This window comes from Protobothrops mucrosquamatus, unplaced genomic scaffold (genome assembly GCF_001527695.2).
Source record: "Protobothrops mucrosquamatus isolate PMUCROS unplaced genomic scaffold, P.Mucros_1.0 scaffold384, whole genome shotgun sequence".
NCBI lineage: Eukaryota > Metazoa > Chordata > Lepidosauria > Squamata > Viperidae > Protobothrops > Protobothrops mucrosquamatus.
This window is the reverse complement of record NW_015386716.1, coordinates 257,754-282,167: the sequence shown is the minus strand read 5'-3', so window position 1 is coordinate 282,167 and position 24,414 is coordinate 257,754. Positions and strand designations below refer to the sequence as shown.

The following is a 24,414-nucleotide window of genomic DNA, read 5'->3' as shown; positions in this document are numbered from 1 at the left end:
GATGCCATGATCTTGGTTTTCTTAATGTTGAGTTTCAAGCCAACTTTTGCACTCTCCTTCTTCACCCGCATCAAGAGGCTTTTTAGTTCCTCTTCACTTTCTGCCATTAGAGTGGGTATCATCTGCATATCTTAGGTTGTTGATATTTCTTCCGGCAATCTTAATTCCAACTTTTGATTCATCTAGCCCTGCCTTTCTCATGATGTGTTCTGCATATAAGTTAAATAGGCAGGGCGACAGTATACAGCCTTGCCGGACTTCTTTCCCAATTTTGAACCAATCAGTGGTTCCGTGTCCAGTTCTCACTGTTGCTTCTTGACCCGCATATTGGTTTCTCAAGAGACAAATAAGATGGTCTGGTACTCCCATCTCTTTAAGAACTTGCCACAATTTGTTGTGATCCACACAATCAAAGGCTTTAGCATAGTCAATGAAGCAGAAGTAGATGTTTTTCTGGAACTCCCTAGCTTTCTCCATGATCCAGCATATGTTGGCAATTTGATCTCTAGTTCCTCTGCCTCTTTGAAATCCTGCCTGTACTTCTGGTAGTTCTCGATCCACACACTGCTGGAGTCTAGCTTGTAGGATTTTAAGCATAACTTTACTAGCATGTGAAATGAGTGCAATGGTGCGATAGTTTGGACATTCTTTGGCATTGCCTTTCTTTGGAATTGGAATGTAAACTGACCTTTTCCAATCCTGTGGCCACTGTTGAGTTTTCCAAATTTGCTGGCAAATTGAGTGCCAGCAAAATCTTTTAAGATTTTGAATAGCTCAGCTGGAATACTGTCACTTCCACTAGCTTTGTTGTTGCTCAGATTTCCTAAGCCCCATTTCACTTCACATTCTAGGATGTCTGGCTCGAGGTCAGTGACCACCCCATCGTGGTTATCCGGGACCTTAAGCTCGTTCTTGTATAGTTCTTCTGTGTAGTTTTGCCACCTCTTCTTAATCTCTTCTGCGTCTGTTAGGTCCCTGCCATTTTGGTCTTTTATCATGCCCATCTTTGCATGAAACATTCCCTTCATATCTCCAATTTTCTTGAAGAGATCTCTGGTCCTCCCTATTCTATTGTTTTCTTCTATTTCTTTGCACTGTTCATTTAAGAAGGTATTCTTATCTCTTCTAGCTATTCTCTGGAATTCTGCATTCAATTGGGTGTATCTTTCTCTTTCTCCCTTGCCTTTCGCTTCCCTTCTTTCCTCAGCTATTAAAATCACCTTAATATGGAGCCATAGAATTGCAATGGGATAGGTGTTATAATTTTTTGGGCCTGATTTTAGATGCCCAGCAGTTCTGATCAGTCTCAGATGTTTTCTCTGCATAGATGGGTGGCTAATAGGAGAAATTTCTGCAGAACTCAGATTGTAGAATTCTAACTCCCAAAACATGAATTTGGTGATCCATTTGTATGACTTCTTCAATCTTTTGATATCAAAGTCCATTCCAGTTTCTTATACTTGAAAAATTATTTTAGAACTATTTTCATAGCTTAGGGCTTTTCCCCCCTCTCATTTTATGTTATTCTAAATTCTTCCCTGCCAGTTTTCTTTTAGTGGTATTTTTAAACTTCTCATGTGGAAACTATGTTCCCAATTGAATGTTATTTCATCACATTCATTTGCATTTCTCTCTTTGCCTGGAGTAGGAGTAAGGAGTTGCATTGATACTCCCACCTCATCCAGGTATGTGTAGTTTTAGTCTTGACTTTAGCAGAATATTCATCCAGGTTTGATGTAGGAACCTTCGGATCTTGCTTCAGTCTGCTTGTCATGCATAAGTAAGCTGCTTGATTTACTACTATATTACTTTAAATTTTCCCTCATTTAATCCTCTTGATTTCATGGCCCATGGATTCTAATGATACTCTCTTTTAGACGTGATAGCCTCACAATGACCCATTGAATTGGAAGTTAAATTGGATGAATTTATCAGACAGTTTAATAGTTTCCAGGATATATGAGTATGTATGAAGTACCCATGAGACTCTAGTGAAATGAGCAGTGTTTCCACATCAGGTGAAAGCTTCACATGAAAATTTCTTAATTCTAAGTTTTTTTCATTCCTCCAAACAAACTGACAGACACGTTCTTTTCTCATTGTTTCTATACCTCATGTGTTGTTCAGATGTGGCTTTTATCTATAGGAATAAGCTTCATCCCCACCCTTTTGTTTCATGAATTGGAGATGTAAAAAAGATTAACCAGATTTTTCACATAAGCATAATTTAAGCAATCCATCATTCCCACATTTGAAAATGAACTCAATTAGAAGATGTAGATCTGTTCCTATGAAATACAAACACTTGGGACTCATGATTCTGGTCCACTTCAATCTGCCTTCTCTAGAAATTGGGTCTGAGGTATGCTTGGGAGCTCATAGCCACCATAATGGCAATAACACTTTCTCAGATTATCCAGAGCCCTGTTGGAGCAATAGCTATGTGATCTGAAATTAAGAGAGAGAGCTTCAGATGTCTCCTTTGTCATGGTCAAATTGTGCCTTGATATCCATGGGATTCTCTAACGCCACTAACCACTGCAGGAAAATTGGACCAATTTGATTGGTTCACACCCGGTGACAGTCTCAACTGGACTCAGAGGGAAAGATCACTTCCTGCTGCACCATCCATTTGAAGTCTTTGGTCACCACATAGAATAAGGGGTGGGGATTTGGATTTGGATTTGGAGATTGTACTAGTGTAACTTTCCCCCCTTGGAGATATTGTGGTTCACAGAGAAATTCAGAGAGATGAAACAAGAGAAGAGATGTCTGGAGCATTGCTCCAGCTCAACGAAGGACAAATACAACTGAACATGGATTAGAGCTGCTATTAAGGCCTATCTTGTAGAGGTAATGGTGATCAAGTGTGTCAGTACTTCTTTGCCCTGTAGATAGCTACCCTGTTATGGGTGATAAGAGCCCTCTTGGGTAAAGGGGAGTTGGAGAACTTCTTGCAGGGGAATTCAGATGAAATATTTCAGCATCTGTTGGATAAAGTTGCTGAGATTCACTTGAGGTTGGCTATCAGCCTTGATACAGGTCCAAAGCAGATGCCTGGGGACAAGTCTTGTTCGGTTATCTGGGAATAGTTTGAGTCTATTGGACCTGATGAAGTGGACACCTGTTCTTCAAATCCATATCCTTCCTGGCTTGTTAAAGCATGTATCATATGGGTGCATTCTAGTGGTGGATAATTCTTCTTTGAATGGGGTGTGTGCTTAGGTTACTCTACCTTTTAAAGAGGTTATGGTTTGCCTGCTCCTCAAGAAGCCATCATTGTCCATCATACTGGACAATTTTCCTCTAGTACATAACATCCCCTTTTGGGGGAGGGTGATTCAGTAGGTGGTTGTGGGGCAGCTTTAGAAGATCTTGGAAGAAGTGGGTTATCTGGATCCCTTTCAGTCAACAGAGAACAACAGTCAAATTCTGGTAAAACGGAGTGGCTTTGGGTTCTGGGACCTGTTGAATCTATGCCCTGTTTAGTGCTGTTCTACCCCAAACAGACCCAGTGCACAACTTGGGGTCCTCCTGGACTCACAACTCCTGCTCAAGGAGCAGGTGGCAGTCATGGCTAGGAGGGCCTTTGGACAGCTTTGGGTTGTGCACTGATTGCGCCTGTTCCTAGATCAGGAGGCTCTGCTCACAATTAATCTTTCCCTAGTCACCTCCAGGTTGAATTACTGTAATGTGGTCTCTGTGGGCTGTCCAAAAGTGTATAGAAAACTTCAGCTGGTGTACAATGCAGTGGCATGAGCAATTATGTATGCTTCCAAAACAGCACATGTCACACCTTAGCTCTGTCAGCTGCATGGGTTGCTAGTTTGCTTCTGGATCCAATTCAGGGTTCTGATTTTGACCTTTAAAGCCCTTCATGGCATGGGACTGTGCTATCTGAGGGACTGTCTCTCCCCAATTACATCTGCCCATTCCATTATATTTGGAAGAGAGGGCATGCTTCCATCTAGAGGGACCTATATTTGGGCAGCACTAACACATTATATTTTACAAAGTCAGATAGAGATTTATACAAATTGCTAATATTTATAATAATATTATAATAATAAAGTTGGAAGGGACCTTGGAGGCCTTCTAGTCCAACCCCCTGCTCAGGCAGGAAACCCTATACCATTTCAGACAAATGATTGTCCAGTCTCTTCTTAAAAACGTCCAGTGTTGGAGCATTCACAACTTCTGGAGGCAGGTTGTTCCACTGATTAACTGTTCGTAACTGTCAGGAAATTTATCCTTAGTTCTTGGTTGCTTCTCTCTTTGGTTAGTTTCCATCCGTTGCTTCTTGTCCTGCCTTCAGCTGCTTTGGAGAATAAATTCTTTGGAGAATTTATAACATTAGAATTCAGCAATAGTGGAGTGAGAGAATGGAAGGGATAATTAACAGGACTGCATAAAGTGTTCAGAAAGTGGGCTTTGCAAGATACTTCACTGAAAGCAAAACATTCCTTAAAGCACTAAAGCAGCCACATCATTTGAAAATTGTGCATCATTGGCAGCTTTAAAAGCTGTCTTCAATTTGCTGCACATGTGTGTGCATGCAGAGAAATAATTTCAAGAAAGCCGGGAGTGCTTTCTGGCTTTCTTAGGATTTGAAGTGGTCTATTCTTTAGGGTGCATCCTTTTTCCCACTTCATTCCCAGTTTTATCAATAGTTTCCCAAGCTCTAAGCTTAGAAAATACCCAGCTTTGCATGGGGGAGTAATAATTGTTAAAAGTCATAGCTAGGGAGAGTAAATTAGACTTTTGCTGGTGCCAATTAAAAAAAAAAAATCACAGCCCTCAGTTACTAAAAAAGTGAACTACCTAATAATAGAAAAGAGTTTACATTTTTTCCCCAGATGGGTTTATTTTGTAGGAATAGTAATACTGCAAACCCAGTATTCTTTATAGCAGATTTAAGGGCTGAAATAGACTTGGCTCTATATATTATTTTATGTTGAATGCCATACTCTGGTGAAAGGACGTTTTTCCTTACATTTGGCAACTTAAAATGAAATTTTCAACCAGTGAACACATAAGGTCATCAGTTGACATGTATTCTGTTTTAATCTGTGGAACAGTGAAATGTGGTTATTATTGTACCCCGCTATAGCAAAAGTGCAATTTAACTGTTTTAGAATAAATACATTTGAGATTATGTACATTTTTCAGTCAAGTCTGACATCTAACTTCATGAATAAAAAAGATCGCATTAATCATGATTTGATAGAGTCACCTCCATTGTATTTATCATTCTTGAGAGTGAGGGAATTGTCTTCTCTAAATAATGTTTTGAGTTGCCATGTAGTAATTATGCAGTAGAAATAAGCCAGTTTCCTAAAATATATTTTAGTACAGCATACTGTTGTTTAGAAGAAATAAAAACCTCATATAATTTGCTGGGAATACTAAATAGTTACAGCATGGTTAAGGCCTTTCCAAAGCTACATTAAAAATAAATGTAGTTGCCATTAAGCTGGCCACTAAGTCACTTTAAAACTATACATTTGCAGCCAGACTTTGTCATGTTAAGAGGAGAAATGGAGGAACAAAGTTTGGTCCATATGACGTTCCCCAATTCTTGATTATATACCGGTACATGTCCTAGACCAAAAGTAGGCAACCTTGGCTCTTTTATGACTCGTGGACTTCAACTCCCAGAATTCCTGAGCCAGCCATGTGCAGATTGCCATTTTCAGAGTTTTGTGACATGGATTAAAACTCAACAATGAACACAAATGTGTATATGTGAAAGAAATTTTCAAACGTCAGTCAAAAATTATTTACAGGTAGTCCTCAACCTACAGCCATTCATTTAGTAACCATTCAAAGTTAGAATGGCACTGAATAAAAGTGACTTATGACCATTTTTCATGCTTACGACTGTTGCAGCATCACGTGACAACATGATCAAAATTCAGATGCTTGGCAACTGGTTCATATTTATGACAGTTGCAGGGGTCCCGGGGTCATGTGATCACCTTTTGCAACCTTTTGATAAGTAAAGTCAATGGGAAAGCTAGGTTCAATGAGCAACTGTGTTACTAACTTAACAATTGCAGTGATTCACTTTACAACTGTGGCAAGAAAGGTCATATAGCTCAGTTAACAACTGTCTCGCTTAGCAGCAGAAATTTTGGGCTCACTGTTGTTGTAAGTCGAGGACTACCTGAATTGTAATGGAATATTTACAGTAAGCTGCGACCCTTTTATAAGAGTCACTGCATTCACTTTTAATGTCTTCTGGACAAAGGTCATATGAAAGACACACTTTGTGGCAGTTTTGCCTGCCAAACTGAAAACAATTTTACGATTTGGTAGAACTGGGAAATAAACGTTGAGTCAAGGATATCAACATAACACTCGACGAACTGCAGTGGAAAAGAAATTGAAGCATCTCTAAAAATCCCATGGGTGAAGATGAAATAGAGGCAATGCTGGTAAACAGACTTGTGTTGGAAATTGTATCAAGAAGAGCAGCTAGTGTGCCGTCTCTGTTCCTACGTTTTTTCCTGGGTTGATTCAGTTCACTGGCTTCAATCTGCTTTTTAAAAAATAAAAATAAAAATCTTCAATTGAAGATCTTGTCTAAGAACAGGCACGTTGGAGAAGCTCCCGCATTCAGGGATTGTGCCGAGCATTCAATATTATACTCTTTTCAATTTATATTTTCATTAAAGTTTGATTCTCTTTTTATAGGTTATTTTCATCCGGTGGTGAAGTGCTATGGAATATAACATTATAATATAACTTGATGAATATTAAAGAAAGTACCAGTAGCATCCACTTACATATCGCATATTTTTGCTTATTTCCTAATGTATATGAAATATTGCCACAGAAATATATTCCGTATTATGATCTCATTCTTTAATAAGTACCTTTATTTATCTTATCATCTACTACCATGTTTTCCCGAAAATAAGACCTAGCCCGAAAATAGGAGCTGTCTTGATTTTGGGGGGTGAGCCTAATATAAGGCCTACCCCAAAAATAAGCCGTAGTTTTGGGGTGAGGTGCATGACTAAAAATCAAGCTAGGGTGGGGGTGGGGAGGTGGTGCTTACGATTGCAGCCAGGCCTCCCATGGATCCACACTTGCCTTGCCAGAAGGAGCAGCTTCATTCAGCAGTTGAGAATGGAGCTCAGACGGCATTTTGCAATCAGAGGCTTTTCTGGAAGGCCTGAGCAGCCAAGAACTGAAATGCAGGCTGGAGCTCCATTCTCAGCTGCAGAATGAAGCTGCTCCTTTGATTGCAGAAGAAGTGGGCTGGCTGGGTAGGGCTGTCAGTGCCACCACTGTGAGGTAAGTGGAACACACACACACACACACACACCTCTTTTTTTGCCTCTTTTGGTGGCAAAAAAAAATAAGTTCGGGTCTTATTTCAGGAAAACATGGTATAAACAATCATGGCAACTGTGATCATTTGAGAAAAAGTATTTACTTCTTTTGGATACAAAATGCCATTGCAATAGTAAACACAAAAGACAATTTCCCTATAAAGAAGAGTCAAAGCATGAGCATTTCACTAAACTCCACCTTTCCTCCTCATAGGCATTTCTGAAACATAAGGGTAGAGTTCTACTTAGGATGAAAATAAGATTTCCACCAAGACAATCCTGGGACAGTTTTTTAAAGGATAAGCAAAGTAGTACTCCATATCTAGGAGATTTTGTAATCTTTCTTTTCCTCTGGAACACAAAACTCTGACTCTCATATTGTTTAATTTAAGCTTGGATTTTTGTGTTCCAGGCATATTGTTCCACAGATGTAAACCTTTTTTTTTCCAATAAATATTTTATTAAGTTTTTATAGTTACAAAACTTTAGTGTTTAATAAACAATGTGTTGTCTGGGTTCACATATTTGACATTAATAATAATGCAACTTCCATTCCTACTCTCTACTCTGTTTTTCTAGCCATTTATAAAAATTATCCTATGTTTGAAAATATTCTGTATCTTCTTTCCCTTTCATTTTCAATGTAAGCCTATACATTTCCGCACAATCCAAGATTTTCCTAATTATGTCTTCTTCCGATGGTGTTTCTTCATTTTTCCAATGCTGTGCAAATGTAATTACCGCTGCTGTTAATATATGTAATATTAAATATATACATTTTTGTCATAGTTCTCTGTGATTATACCTAGAAGAAATAATTCTGGCTTAAAATCTACATGTTTTCTTAACATTTTCTCTAACATGTATTTTTGACCAAATTTTTTTTTGCTTTAGGGCAGGGGTGTCAAACTCAATTTAATTGAGGCCCACATCAGCATTACAGTTGCCCTGGGGGGGGCAGGTGGGTGCGGCCTACTAGGTGGGTGTGGATGGAGTGGGTGTGGCCTACTGGGTGGGCATGGCCAGCTATACATCGTTCGCGTCAAGGGTGCCTGTGGGGGCTTGGGCAGGAGTGGGACAGATCTGAAGGTCTCTGGAAGAAGGGGGTGGGACCGGGGCAAGCGCCAAGGCATGGTCCATTTCTTCATTCCTCACAAAGGGTGACACCTCCCCAGCATGTACCCAGGGGGTGGGGCCAACGCAGCAGGGGCTGGTTCCTCGCTGTTTCTAGACAGCCTTGTGGAGCTAAGACTGAATGCGTTTCAGCATAGATGGCCATCACAAAATTGTACGTTGGCTCCCGGCCGGACTGGGCCAGGGCCAAGGCAGCAGGGGCCATTCCCTCATTGTTTCCAGGATGGCTTCGCAGGCCACATGAAACCACTTCGTGGGCCACAACTGGCCCCCAGGCCTTGTGTTTGACATGTCTGCTTTAGGGCATGTCCACCAGAGGTGATAATATGTGCCTGGCTTTTGCCTACATTTCCAACAATTACTAGACATGTTTTTAAAACATTTTTGCTAATCTTGCAAGTGCTAAAGGTCATCTATAAAACATTTTATATAGATTTTCTTTATAAGTAGCTGCCCTTGTTATTTTATAGTTTCTTTCCCACAGGTTTTGCCATTTTTCTAATTCTACATTGTGCCCAAAAAATTTTGCCCAAATTATCATTGTTTCTTTAACTTGTTCATCTTCCATCTTCAGGTTTAACAAAAATTTATGGAGTTTCTTAATCACTTTTTCATCTGATGACAATAGTATCTGGTCAAACACTGTTTGATCTTTATAAAAACCATACATTTTAGCATCTTTTTCGTATCTCATTTGCATTTGCAAGTGTGGTCACCATGATAGCTCAATGCCCTGTTCTTCCAATTCTTGTTTAGTTTGTAAATTCCCATCAGTATTCAAAATGCCTCTGTATGTCACAAGTTTCTGTAGTTGATTAAATTTGGCTGCACAAATGCTTCCATTGTTGAGATCCATCCTGGTATTTTCATATAAATTTTCATTTTTATCTTTTCCCATGTTAAAAGCAAGGCATTTCTTAAATAGTGATTTTGAAAGCATTTATGGATTTTGTTCTTCCCATGCCACAGAAAAGTGTGCCATCCAAGTTGTTCTTCTTCTAGGTATAGTAATATTTTGTGTCTAAGGGTTATCCACTCTTTTAACCATGTTAATGCAGCTGCTTGATAGTATAGAACCCAGTCTGGTAGCCCAGATGTAAATGTTTTATACTTTTTATAAATTATACTGAGAACATAGGGTAGATACACATTAGTTTGTGTGTGTAGTGCCAATTTTGCTTCTGAGGAACATTCCAAAATTCTCTAGGTTTGGTGTATGTGCTTATTATCACATAGAAGAAAATCATCTATTTGTTCAACACACCATTGGGTTTGACCTGGAATAAAATAATCCTCTCAGCAAGAACTAAAAAATAAAGATAAATAAAAATAATAAATACATAAATTAAAAAGAAAAAACTCAAAGTGCAGACTCTGTGGACCACTAAGTCTTTTTCTGCCATCAGTTTTCTATGTTTCACCCTTATGTAAGCATTTAATCTATAGAATTTAAATAAGTATATAGAGATATTAGCCGTACTTTAGTTTGGGCTAATGAAATTACTGCTACTGATATATAGGTTTTCAGGAAGCATCTTCAAGAATCCTTTAACTAATCTTTTAACTGTTCTTTTAATAAAATTATGTATGGATTATCCTTTGTTTTCAGTAGCTAAACTTCCTGTTGGGGGTGGTAATTTAACATTTTGAGTAAAAAATTAATTCCCCAGAAAAACTTATATCCCCAAAAAGTATGCTGTTCTATGCACATGATTTTCTTGCTTTCATATAGCAAGAGATACTGTATATGTTTCCATAATCTGGTGCCAAAATTGCAGTGCTGATAGAAAGGTATGACTGATGCTTCTATATAGCATGGAGCCCTGACCCTTTAAACCAAAATAAGCAGAAACAGCCTGCTCTGGGGCTAGATGTTCCTAGCAACCTTTCAGTGCATCATGGGATAGTGGAGGGGAAAATATAGAATGGGTTTCTAAGCACCACTTTGAATACTTTGCATATTCATATAAATGAGTATAAGGATGATTAACAGCAGATGCTTAATAGAATGATAGTAGAAGTAGGGCCAATCAGGAAAGCAAATTAGGACGTAGTGTGAGAGAATTGGGAATAAATCAAAACATGTTAATATGTGACCCAAACTCCACTCTGTTCCATACAAGTGGATGGGAATCCAAAGCCAAAGCCTTCTAGAATAAAATTGAATCTTTTCTCCCTCCCTATCCTGTAAGATCAGGGATTCTCCAGAATATTCAGTGAGGTCTGAAGATACTCAGCATCAATGGAATCTTGATTCCTCAGAATAACTGGAGCATTGGAAGACAGCAAAATAAATTAGACTATCCTAAAGTGGGTAAAGCTGACTCCATGATCTGTGGGACAATTCATTCTGTGTTGAAACATTTATTGTAAATCCCATCTGTACACCTCAAAATCAGTCTCTTTATTGAGAGCAATTCAGAGTATTGTGGCAAAGGAATGTGCAATCACATTTCTGAAGCTTATGAAAAGATACATAATATAGATTACTATGTAGGTTGTGGGTTTTATTTTATACAATATGTTTCTGTACAAAATATTTTTCCTCAATATAGTTGAATTGTTCATTAAGATTCTCTCTTCTCTCCGTTAGGATTTTAATTGTCATCCATCAGTGACAGTGTGAACAAATGATAGGTTACACTCATTTCTACTGCAACATTCCTTGTTGACAAGTGAGGGCTTCTTTTATTGATAGTCTACATGGGAAGAGATATGACTAGCTTAGCACATACTCTGTGCAATGAGACTTCCACATCTCCATGGAAACAGTACATCAGCACATCTCTTGATGGCCATTATTAAACAAGGACACTGTTATTATCCAATAATAAACAGTCTTGCTCTTCAAGATAGCTGGGCCCATCTGTTAGAAATGAAGTGGGTGTGAGTTTATAATTCAGTCATGCTGAGAAATCCATTAGCAATCTTTTTTGGACTCTTGCAGTTTAAACAGCACAGTTGTTACCATGCACTCATTATACAAGCATATCAGAGGGTATTACAGTATTAAACGATCAATTCCTCTGATCAATTCTTCTAGCTTTTTAGGCAGATTTCTATATTTTGTTAATGAACCTGGATATTTGCATCTTGTAACCTTCAAGGGCCCCTGGTAACCTCTATTAGGGTTATCTGATCTGGGCTACAAAACCCTGAATGACCACTAGAGGGCAAGCTGAAAATAACACTTTGTTCCCATTGAGTGGTCAGTCACGTTTCTGCATCCCAGACATACTTCTACCCATGATTAATTCTCGGAATTCCCCCTCCCCATTATTAAAATGTGCCTGCTAGTGAGGTCATTCAGATTTTTAAAAATATTAAAAAAAACACTTTGACAATTGCTCCATGGTTTATCATAAGGCCATCTCAAAGCAGGTGTCTAAAACTGTCACTCTGGCCCTGAAAATGCTAACAAGTGTCATGAAAGAACATTTATAACCAATCAAAGTCTTTTCAGTATCATGGACACCAACAACCAATATGTTGTCCCTGTTCCTCAGTTTCCTTGACTCATTGTGAAAGAGCAAGAATAGTGTGTGCAAGTGATGTGAATGATAAGAGAAGAAAAGTGAGAATGTTATAGAGGAGCCCACTGGGATTATTGACTCCACCTCACAAAATTGCATCATCTGCTTGGGGAAAACAAATTCCTTCTAATCAGCAACTTTGTGTGATTCTTTGCCAACAGTTTTTAAATCTACAGACATTTACAAATATTATTTGTCTCTGGCTCTGAGAAAACCTTATTTTATGTATCAGAAGAATGAATGCTGTCCACCACAGGGTTGGACTTTGCTGCAGCCCAAGCAATGGTACTACATTGCTGCAGCCCAAGCAATGGTACTACATTACAGTAGGAAAAAAAAGGCATGTAGAGAATTGTTTCCTGTGCTTTGTTTTGCAGTTTGGGTATTCTGTATCTCTCTTCTCACACCTCTAGAGTCAATATGCTTCCTCAAAATGCCCGATAGCAGTGCCAGGAAAGAGCAAAAATTGCCAGCAGGAAGAATCTTTATTAGAACTAATTGTAGCTATTGTCTGACCATGGATTTTGGATATATTTCTCCTTGTGAGTCAATGTGGTTTCCATAGCTTTTTCTATAAAACAGAGTAATCTTGTAGATGTTGGGTTATCTAACGTGATGCCTGCATCACATTCAGATCAATAATATGTTGACTGTAAACAACTTGCTAACATAATTTAATTTTGTTTTTTGATCTGGATCCTGGCTACATTTTCATCTATTGTATGTTCTGATTAACTTAAGAAGCTTCCAACATGAAGGACCTTTCCTCTTCACTTCAGCTAGTGGCTTGTATTGTATTATTTTACAAACTACGATGATGTCTACAGGAAAGGATCTTTTTCCACATTTTGTCTGATTTCACTGACATTCATTGGAAGATGCCGCCTTAAAATATACGCATTCTACTATTTCTAAGGATAAGAATTCTTTACTCGGAATGCAAATCCTCACTCATTAAGAATTGACTATATTGCAACCAGTGTGTAATTTGCTAGCCACGTTGCAATACTTTCTCAACTTTATGCATAATTTGTTCACAGAAATAAACAAAAGGAAAGGAGGTGTAGTTTTGGTGGGGATTCTTTTAGGCAGATTGTCAACCTCTTTTAATTTCAGGGTCTCTCTCTCTCTCTCTCTCTCTCTCTCTCTCTCTCTCTCTCTCTCTCTCTGTGTGTGTGTGTGTGTGTGTGTGTGTGTGTATGTGTGTCTTTTTCCTTCTGTGTTGTAAACTTAAATTAGTTTCCCTTCTTCCAATTACATTTGAATTGTACCTCCCTCCCGTACTTCGGTTGTAATTGAAGGAAGCTAAATGAGCCCCTACGATCCCATTTATCTTTGAGGCAAGATAGCCACTTGTACAGGTTTTCTTCCAATTTTGGTCACTGAAGCATTTTACTGGGTCTTATTAATCCCATTGAGTGGGAGCATCATCATCTTGTCAGTTCAAAAGTGTCATTAAACTGGGGTAAGCTGTGACTGACGCATGAACTGGGAATATGCAAATTCCCTGGCAGTAGGTATATTCTTCATCCTGTCAATTTGCTCCCACTTGCTGTTAACTCTCTCACAAACACTCTTTCTGCAGCAGGTAGGAGAATTTGTGTTTGTGTTTAGGGGGATAAGTGTGATTGGATGAATGTACATGTGTATGTTTCAGGACTTTTCTTGTTCTGGGAAGGTTTATGTGAAATTGCATTTTGAAAGACTCGTGATAGAGCAGAACATACACCGTGCTGCAATTTTTTCTCATTTTTTTTCAACCCCACTCTTACATTTTGATAGGGAAGGAATGGTGGTTTAAATCAGGGGACCCCAAAATGTGGGCCATGAGGGGATTGCAACCAGGCCATGGAAAAAGACAGCACACACATGTGTACTTGAGTGGGCAGTGGGTGAGCACGTGAACACGTGCTCCATTTGTGTGAGCGGCAGGTGTGCGTGCACGCTGCTCATGCAAATGGAGCTGTGCGTGCAGATGCACTCTTGCCAGCTGCTCACACAGAACCATCCTCTCCCCACACACACTGGTCCGCAAAGCCGGAAATGTTGGGGAACTTTGGTTTAAACATTTAAATTCTCAAAGGTGAGAATGGTGGGTTTGTAATGATATAGTTGAGAGATATATCAATGTTCTATCTTTCATGATGCTATCATCGCCACAATGGTCTATAGCTTCCCTGGTTTCCAGTGCTCCATTGAAATATCTTGTGGAGGTATTGGCAGAAGCTTCCTCTTATGGGCCTTTGTCAGTTCAGGAAGTAAGGCAGCTAAGACGGATACGGAGAGATATGTTATGTGACAGGCGAAAAGAAAAGATATATTCCCTTAAATGTTGTCATTTAAGCAGGAAGCATGCTCTGCGGAACACTCTTCCCCCTGAGACCAATATGGACCCTACCCTCCTGGCCTTCCGGAAGGCTTGAGAAGGTGGCTGTTCCCACAAAACTGGGTAGAATGAGGCTGGGGACCCAGCAAGGTGGAACACTGATATGTAGGAAAGTGTTGTTATGGGAAACCAGAATTTTTATTGGGGTTGTCTTGTTTTTTTGATATTTTTATTGTTCTGTGGAGAGCTAATTTGTTGTGGTTGTTAAGGGAGCAGGCTAGAAATTGGAAGACTATGAGTTCTAGACCTGTCTTAGCCATAATGCCAGATGGGTGACCCTGGGCCAGTTGTCCTCTCCCAGACCTAGGAAGGAGGCAAGGGAAAACCACTTCCAAATATCTTGCCAAGAAAATTGCTCCTAGCAATTGCCAGGAGTCATATTGACTTGAAAGCATTAAAAAAATAATGTTTGGTCAGCCACCCAGAGTTGTTGTTTATAACATGGGTAGCTATATACTTTTTTTTAAAGTATAAACAATTAAAACCTGGGGAAGGTTGTTGAGAAGGTGGTTGTATTGCAGCTCCAAAGGTTACTGGATGAAACAGATTATATGGACCCTTTCCAGTTCAGGCCTGGATATGTAATGGAACTAGCATTGGTTGTGCTTTTTGATGATCTCTGATGAGAGCAGAATGGGGATAGTGTGTCCATCCTCACTCGATTTTGATTTCTTGGTGGCTTTCAATACCATCAATCATGGTATTCTTCTGGAATGGCTTTGGGGATAAGGAGTGGAGAGTACTCTATTGTCCTGGTTCATTTTCTTCCTTTGGGCCATTCTCAGCTGGTGTTTATATGGAGTGAGAGGTCTGGCCCTAACCACATGCTTTGTGGGGTCCTGTAGGGTTTGTTACTTTTTCTGCTTCTCTTTAGCATCTACATGAAACTGCTGGTGAGATCATCCATCCTCATGGGCTATCAATATGCTGATGATACCCAGTTGTATGTCTCAGTCCATGTTGAGTTAATCTGTGCTGAGACTTCCCTCTAACAATGCCTGGAGACTGTTAAGGATTGTATGGGAAGCTACAGGCTGAAACTGAACCCTGGAAAGACGGAATGTCTCCGGATTTAGGGTTCTTTCTTCCATGAAGAATTACCATCCTTGATTTTGGAAGTTGCATGCCCAGATGGACCCAATATGTAATCTGGAGGTTCTCTTGGACTCAGGACTCCTGCTCGAGGAGCAGGTGGCAGACATAGCAAGGAGGACCTTTGTGCAACAGTGGGTTGTGTGTCAGCTATGCCCTTTCTTTGGCCAACAAGCCCTCCTTGCAGTCACCCATGCCCTAGTCTCCTCTCATCTTAACTATTTCAATGCATTCTACATGGGGCTGCCCTTGAAAAGTATTTGAAGTTTCAGTTGATTCAAAATATGGCAACTGCATAGTTTTGTGCAAGTATGGATTTGCTCTTGCAGGAGCTGCATATGGTGCCATTTGCTTGCAGGTCAAATTCAAGGCACTGTTTGTCACCTTTAAAGCTCTACATGGCTTGGGTCCAGGTTGTTTGAAGGACCTTCTTTTCCCAATTGCATTTACTGAACCCACCAGAGCAGGGAAGCTTGGTATGTTGCCTGTCCCCTCTCTTAAGGAAGTCCATCTAGTAGAACCAAGAAGAAGGGCCTTTTTGTTCAGAAAATGGGGAAAGATTCTGACATTTTAAATGTAGATTAGCATTCACCTTTGAGGGATTTCATCACATAAAGAAAAAAGGGACTCAAGTGACCCTCTAATCGGGAAATCACAGCAAGAATAATAGAACATGTAAGCCCATGCAATGTCTTTGGTCTGCTGCTTTCAGCTATGCAATCTCATACTATCACCTGCACCTGGTAATCTAAGCTGACATTGACCTGGGAAACATAACAGGGATAACCTTCATATACATTTAAACAATTCTGAGCCATTTATTGTAGACACACAGATGGAGAAAAGAGTTTTCACTTTTGACTTTTTTTTTTTTTTGAACAGAGATACTGTATTGCAGGCATGTCAAACTGCCGGCCCGCAGGCCGGATGTGTCACAACAAAACCGTGCCCACCCCATTGCTGGCAATGGGAGAAAAGTCCCGATACGTCATGCGACGTCAAGAGATGTTGCAAGTTTGACATGCCTGCTATATTGTGTTTCAAGGACAACATTGCTTTTTGTCAGTTTTTCAGATTCCTAAGGATGTTGCTATCAGTACGAAAAGAAAAGTACTGAGATGGCTAACTATGGCCTGTTTTTCTCTATCATAATTTTCTTTTCTGGAATGGCATTTAAACATTTCATATTTACTGTGCAAGCCAGGCTATCAAGAACAATTTCCAAAAGGAGGAGAAATCTGTTTAAAAATCATATCCCGCTGAGCTATCAGATAAAAAGCACTTAAAAATAAATTTTGTTTATTGCAGTGCAAAGTTTAGCTAGGTTTGCTGATTGTGGATGTAATCAGAGCAAATGAGGTCACGTGTCAAGTAATCTCTTGATACTTATCTTCCAGAGAGGGTATAGGCTTTGCTAGTTATTCAGGACTTAAAATCTGTTTAATGCTGATTCTGTATCACCACAAGCACAATGAACACATGTCAAGTTATCAGTACAGTGTCATGGAGTGTAGCTTTGATGATTCAATCAAAACCATGCATTTGTAATAATTCACAGCTTTAAATTCCAGACAGATTAACCAAAGGCAAAATTAGTTACAGCTTCTGTAGGCTATTGAAGGTGAACTGTTCTACAGCTCATTTAACATAGATCTTGGCTTATTTGGAGCAGAGAATCTATAGTCAGTTCTCATCTGAGCTTCAACATTAAGATTGGACATTATAAATGCCCCAAGAGGGCAGCGGAAGAGGGAACATACTGTTTGCATAAACTGGGAAAAAAAACAAAGAAAACAGAAGGACATTGCAAGTAGTAGCAGGGATAAGACATGATCTTGGATTTCATTGTATGGTTGGGAACCATCGATCATTTATGTATGCCAGAGTGCTGTATTTTTAGTTAATGTAGTGGACACATTAGCTCTAGAAAGTGTCTTTTCATGAATCTGTTGATGCCAGTCAAGTCTAAGAAGAACAGTTTCTTAATTTTCAATGTGGAAATGCCATTTCTTATGGCTAATGTGTCCACTACATTCCCTGTGGAAATATCAGAGTCAAAATAGAGTCACGTTGGCTGTAGACCAAGCATTGATTATAGAGCTCTATCTACAGCAATTGCCAAAGCACAATCTCCTAGATTTTTCAGATTGAATTTAGAAGGTCACTGTAAAAAGTGAGGAGAGGAGTTTTAATGCTAAGGGGTGTTGTCTTCTTAGTTTATATTTCTTTTGTTCATTGCAGTTCATATTGCTTGGACAAAGTTCTGTAGTTTCATTTTGTAATAATAAAGAAGGGTTGCATTTTTAGGTCTCTCTGTTATCCATTTCCTGCTACCAACATAGTAATAAGAAGCTCTCCTTCATGGTGTGTTAAAGAAACCTGAACTGAGTAAACACAAACACTTCTAGGGCTCTGCATAATTCAAACTTAACTTTTAGGCAATACATTGTTTAATAAGATTTAACAAAAACAATCAGCAGTGGAAGAACAAGTATTTAGAAAGAATACTCTAAAGGTAAGAAACTGAAGAAAAAATACGATAAAAACTTGATGTAATGGACTAATGGGAGAAGAGGAAGAAAAATGACTATTAAACTCAAATGGGATTTTACACTTGTTCATTTTAAATTTTTTATACATCTTATGCATGTGTAAAAGGGCAAATACATATTTCCATGTATAAAAAGATGAATGTAATTTGACACATATACAAAAACATATAGTGTATGGAAAGATTTTGTTCATTATTTCCAAAGTCCTCAAAACCAAGGTCTGTTAAATTAAATCTTTACTGTATCATTAGAATTTTAAAATATATATTTTTAAAAACGTTTTCAACAAAGATCATTAATGTTCTCTATAAAATCTATGTTTTTCCTTTCCTCGGCAATTTGAATATTTTCTGACAAACTTATTCCTTAAAAATCAGCTTGTTTTTTTTACTATATACTCACCTCTTACCCTTGGCTTGTATTTGATCTGGTGTCCGATTGCCAGTCTGTCAGTGCTTATGTCTATTGTCCCTAGCCATTTGACCCCCATTTTCCTTTTCCAAAATATCAGGGCTGAAACTGGCAAAGCACGAAGCAAGATGACTTTGATCAGATAAGACTGTTATATAAGCGTGTGTAACTGTCCTTCATGCTCCAGACCAACCAAAAATCTATGAAAGAGACCTAAAATTTAGACTTGGGAGCTGATGTGTGTGCTCCTCTGTGTGTGTATGTGTATATATATATACTGTATATAGACAAGGACCAGAAGGCAGTGGTGGTAATAGATTGTCAGGGAATTGCTCAGCTGGTGTCCAGATGGAGTCAAAGATGCTAACATGAACTTATAGTTTTATAAAAATAAATATATTTAACATCTATATTTACAGCAAACAATCACTACATCATGAGTTAAATCATCAGATAAATCACAGAACATCATACAGAGCACACAGAAGAAAACGGCAAGAAAAAGAGGAAACTCCCCTTTTACACCCAGCAACCAATCATAATGTAGATTGCCTCATGAAGGAGCCAGCTCTGTCCAACCAATCAACTACAACTGTGTGTTCTGGCCCATTATTCACTTTACTGTTCCAGCTATTAAATTAAATATCTTAACATAGATGTAGCAGTGCCAAGTGACAGCACCATCAGGAGTATGAGAAGTTGGAGAAGTACCAGGGCTTGAAGGAGGAACTGGAGAGGATGTGGAAAGTAAAGGCAAAATGGTCCCAGTGGTGGTAGGAGCTCTTGGGGCTGTTGACTCCTAAGCTGGGCGAGTGGCTCCAACAGATCCCAGGAACGACATCAGAGCTCTTTATCCCAAAGAGTGCAGGGCTAGGAACAGCCAAGATCCTGTGCAGAATCTTCAAATTCCCGGGCCTCTGGTAGAAGACCCAAGGTTAAGGAAGATACAGACCACCCATAAAGATGAGAAGGGATTTTTAAATATATATTTATGTGTGTTCCATAATGCTTGATCTGCTTTCAGTAGCTGTAAGAACTTCATCTTTGAAATCAACTTTATTTATCTAATGTGGCCGAGTTTTTGAAGGTTCTGATTTTTGCTAATTAAGAAGTGCAGGTGTGTGTGCACACACGTGTGTGTGTATTTGTGTCAAGAATCTGAAGAGATATGAATCAAGCCTTGCCTGCATTAAGTCCATTCCTACTCTTAACACTCCTGGAGAAGACCACATGCTCCAGGATAATGATGGTTACCAATTCTCTTGCAACTCCATGATTCAGTACCAGAGTCAGGTGGCAGACTGGATGAATCAATTAACCCAGACAATGAGTCAGCCAGCCCAGCATGTGGAGCATGATAAACGACTCCACCAGTCTAGGACCCAGCAGCCAAAACAGAAGCAGGAGTAGCAGCTCTTTAGTGTCAAAATCCTTTCTCCCTGCCTGTCAAAGATAAGAATCTTGCTGCTTCTTAAAACTGTCTTCCTTTTGGAAAGAGGCTTATTAAAGCATGCCCAGGGCAGAAAAGGGGAACATAAAAAATGTTGTCTTCATACTAGAATTTCAAGAAAACTGAGGAAGAAAAAGTGAGAGTTAGTCATGTACTTTGGACATCAAGATGGCAGATTTTCATAAAATCATGGGAAAGCATATTATGGCTTGATATCATAAGATCATACTTTTAAATGCCAACTCACCCTGGCTTCTGCCTGAGTTATAATGTGACATGATCTGTTGATTTCTACTGAAAATGAATCAGCTCCTGAATTGCCTTAAAGGTCTTTTAAAAGATTGTGTCTGAATTGGTATTTTCTGGTTCTAGTAATAGTAGAACAGCTAATATAATTGTTCAATTCACTAACCCAGGGACAATCTCCTAACTCTGGACAATGTTGTATCCGTACTGGACCTTAAACTGCCCAGACTGTGCATCATAGATAAGAGCCGAGAATGACTCTGTTTACTTTGATGGTGAGATAATAGCAATGGCAATGAAAATAGATTAGCCTCAATAATATGTCTTTGCACAGATGGAGCAATAATAATAACATGCATGTAATTTATTTGCAGAATTGTGGTCATTCACTCTTGTAAATGTATTTGAAAATTGAACATGTATGTTCAATGCACCAGATGATTCTGTAACAGACTACAATAATACAATTATCTAAGAGCATTTCTTTAATTGCATAGGGGAAAAATACCTTCAGTTAAAGCAAGCATTTCATCTTAACTAGACTGTGCATTAAATAATATGGTTTATTTTGAAAATTAAAAAAGCACATTTAGATTAAGTTTGTTTGTTGTTACAATCAGTGGTTTTTTTCTAAAAAAAAAAAAAGGTGCCGGAACTCACACATGTCATACAACCCACCTTGCCTACCCTACAAGGTTCTATTCAAAAAAGGTGCCGGAACTCCGTTCTGGGTGTTCTATGAGAAAAAAAGCCCTGGTTACAATCAGTGATGGGATTCAAATATGTGAACAACTGGTTCTCTGTGTGGATGCCACTTCCAGAAGCCCATTCTGGGCCTGGGCAACAAAAAATTAGCTACTGGTTCTACTGAAGTGGTGCGAACTGGCTGAATCCCACAACTGGTTACAATATTTATTTTTTATTACTGTGTTTAATTTAAATTATTAATTCCCTCGATGTTTTTTAAGGACTAAAACCCTCAAAATTCTCAACAGAAATTTCTTCCTTTCTTCCTTCCTTCCTTCCTTCCCAAATTATGAATAATAAAATAATAATTTCAACAATATTAACAAAGTTTAAAGCACAAATAAAATGTTACAGAACAAGCATTAAACTATATGAGGCTAAGTTAAAAGTAACACTGTTATGAATAGCTGAATAAGGCAAAATGAAGAAGGTGAAGATTTCTACCCACAGCCTGAACAAAACTTGACCAAAAGACTGCCTTAAAATAACAAGTCACAGAATCTTCTTTCCATGTAGTGAAATTGATCAAGTAAGGCATTTTATTCTTTCCAAATCAATGTGATGTGTTGGAAAGAAATTATGTAAAGGGGGGCAGCACTTGGTCTGTCTGTCAGTAGGATAATTCTCTGGAAATTGAACAGAACAGAACAGGACCAAATTTGGTATGGCAACCAAAGGTGGCAAAAGAAAGATCAAATTAAAAAACGAGCTGGATCCTTTCTTCTTTCCTTCCTTCCTTCCTTCCTTCCTTCCTTCCTTCCTTCCTTCCTTCCTTCCTTCCTTCCTTCCTTCCTTCCTTTATTCATTCATTTAATTTCTATAGTCACCTATCTCAGTCAATGATTCTGAGGGGCTTATAGTTAAAAATATAATTAAAATATTAACAATATTTTAAAGCAATAAAAAACAATGGTACCTTCAGAGAAAAAAAATACAGAATTATTCCCCCACTACTATTTTGACTGATTCATTCTTAAGCTCTGTGCCTCCTGGTCATTTGGCCCAATAATGAATTTTTATTAAAGAATTTCAAAACCTATAATTTACAAAGAGGAAAAAATACCTTTGGTTGACGCATTTCATCTTAATTAGACTATGGCTCAAATAATACACTTTAATCCTGAATATTAGAAAAACACATTTAAATAAAGTTTGTTTGTAGTGAAATTATTTATCACTGTTGTTTAATTTCTGCTATTAATTCCCTAGATTTTCTCAAGGACTAAAACCTTCAGAATTCTCAACATAACATGCATGCTTTCCATATTCTGTTTAAGACCTCAACTTAGCTATTAAATGTATTGATTGTGCTAACTTATTTTTCCATGTTTAACCCATGTTAAGAAGCTTACATGACCATCATGTCTTTAGACAGGAACTACTGATATGTTAGTTAGCTCTTGACATTGAATAGCAGCTGCTATTATATAATATCTTTAAAACTCAAGAGCACGTTTGTCTTTACCTTTTTGTATAAGATTTCATTACTGATCTAATAACAGGAAATTAAAAGCCAGTTAAGCTACTTTTTGTGGGAAGATCCATAGCAAATTTATGACAGGTATATTTTAGTAATTTGCATGCAACCCAGGGGAGTGGGGAGGATCAGAGGTGCAGTGCAGACTGAACCTGTTTATAAATGTAAGAACGTTAACAAATACTCAATTTTTTGGGAGAGCAGCCACCCAGCCAGAAAGAGGAAGTGGGAAATTAGTCTGGACTCCCTATATAAACACAAACTCAATTTCTTATCTGCTATTTTCCAGGCGAAATCTGCCAATTTGGGGAAATTCCTGTACTATAGGCATAGAACAATAAAGTAGCTATTTTAAATGCTACACATGTGGAACTGGTTTATTTGAGCTGACAATTTTTCTAGTTTCTTATTTATATGTGTACTCTAATATAGTTATATTCTCATTAAGTAATTAAGAAAGTAAACATGGGCATATTTATTGGCAAGGCAGGATGAATATTTAAATCTTACTGAAATAAGAGGAGTAAGCATAATTAACCCTTTGCTGAATTATGAACAATATGTGCACTATCTAAAGGCCTTTAAATACAAGCAGAAATATATTTTGAGATATAAAGGCAACACAGTCCATACAATGATCTCATTTTTCATGAAATAATAAGGCTATGTCAGAGTTAATGAGCACATTACCAGAATACAGGGAAATATATCCTTCTTTTTAATAAAAAAATATAAGCATTAGCTAATTAAAAGTTGTTTTTCTGCTGTTTATAATAAATAATAGAAAAGCCTTTGGATAAACTACATGCATTGCTTGAAGTCACTTAAAAAACTGAATAATCATATAATTCCTATTCTTCCAATAGGAGATCTTGTTGAATAACACTGAAAGGCAAAGGGGGCTGGAACAAGAGAAAATGCATTAGGAAAAAAAGTAATAAGAAAAACTTTAAAAATATTACTCCAATTTATTTTTAAGCTAGAAAATTGATCAGTGTACTGAAATACATACTGGAAAGCACAAATGATAGCAAAAAAATAAGTCTTGGTAATTTTGATTTCAGTGAAAAATTCCTAAGCAGACTTAGATATTCTCCCTCATTCCATAGAGTAAATATGCATAATTTAATTCAGTAATTTTAATAGGGTAATTATTTGCACAATATTCTTATATTAGATTTTGCCCATGTCATACATTTAAAAGGTCACATTGAAGACAGATGAGTCTGAAGAGAAATTTCTCACCCGGTCACTAAGGGTTGACCCGACGTGATAGTAATTAATCAAATGTCATATCTTATTAAGGAGAAACAGCTTTCTCTATGTATCCTAACTTTATTGAACACTTGCACTTTATATATTAGCATATAATTTATTATTTCTTTTCTTTTTTATTTTTATGATACTTATGAGCCCATCCAGCTCTTCAGTGACTCTGAGCAATGCATGATTAAAAAAAAATCCATAGACAATAAAAAATGAGAAACCTTAAACATTTTGAAAAAAAAACAAACCTTCTAGCCTAAAGAAAAAAACATGGAGGACTTCCCACTTACTCTAATCCATGGCTTTGTGGAAGAGCCAAGTTTTCAAGGCTCTTTTGAAAACAGTCGAGTAGTGGCCAGATGGATCGAGAGAGAGAATATTTCAAAGGTTAGATGCTATGACATAGAATGCCTACTTCTTAGGTCCCACAAGATGACACTACTTAATAAGGAGGATCTATAGCATGGTCATTGTGCCTGGTCATAGTGGTCAGACAGGAACTTCAGAAGATAGAAACTCTTTTAAATAACCAGGCCCTATGCCATGATTTGGCAATTATAATAACAATTGGACATATATACCATCCCACAGTGCTTTACAGCATTCTCTGAACATTTCACAATATCAGCATATGCCCCCAAGGATCTGGGTCCCAATTTTACCGACTTCAGAAGGATGGTAGGCTGAGTCAACCTTGAGCCGGTCAGGATCGAACTCCTGGCAGTTGACAGTATTAGCCTGCAGTACTGTATTCTAACCACTGGCTCTTATTTAGGTGAT

The 24,414-nt window shown here is 38.2% G+C and overlaps 1 protein-coding gene across 1 annotated transcript in view; it reads left to right on the top strand.

Annotated features, from left to right (window-relative positions):
• The window catches only part of KHDRBS2 (KH RNA binding domain containing, signal transduction associated 2), a 368,904-nt gene that overhangs the window by 99,529 nt on the left and 244,961 nt on the right, over positions 1-24,414 (top strand). The gene's annotated exons all lie outside the window — the stretch shown is intronic.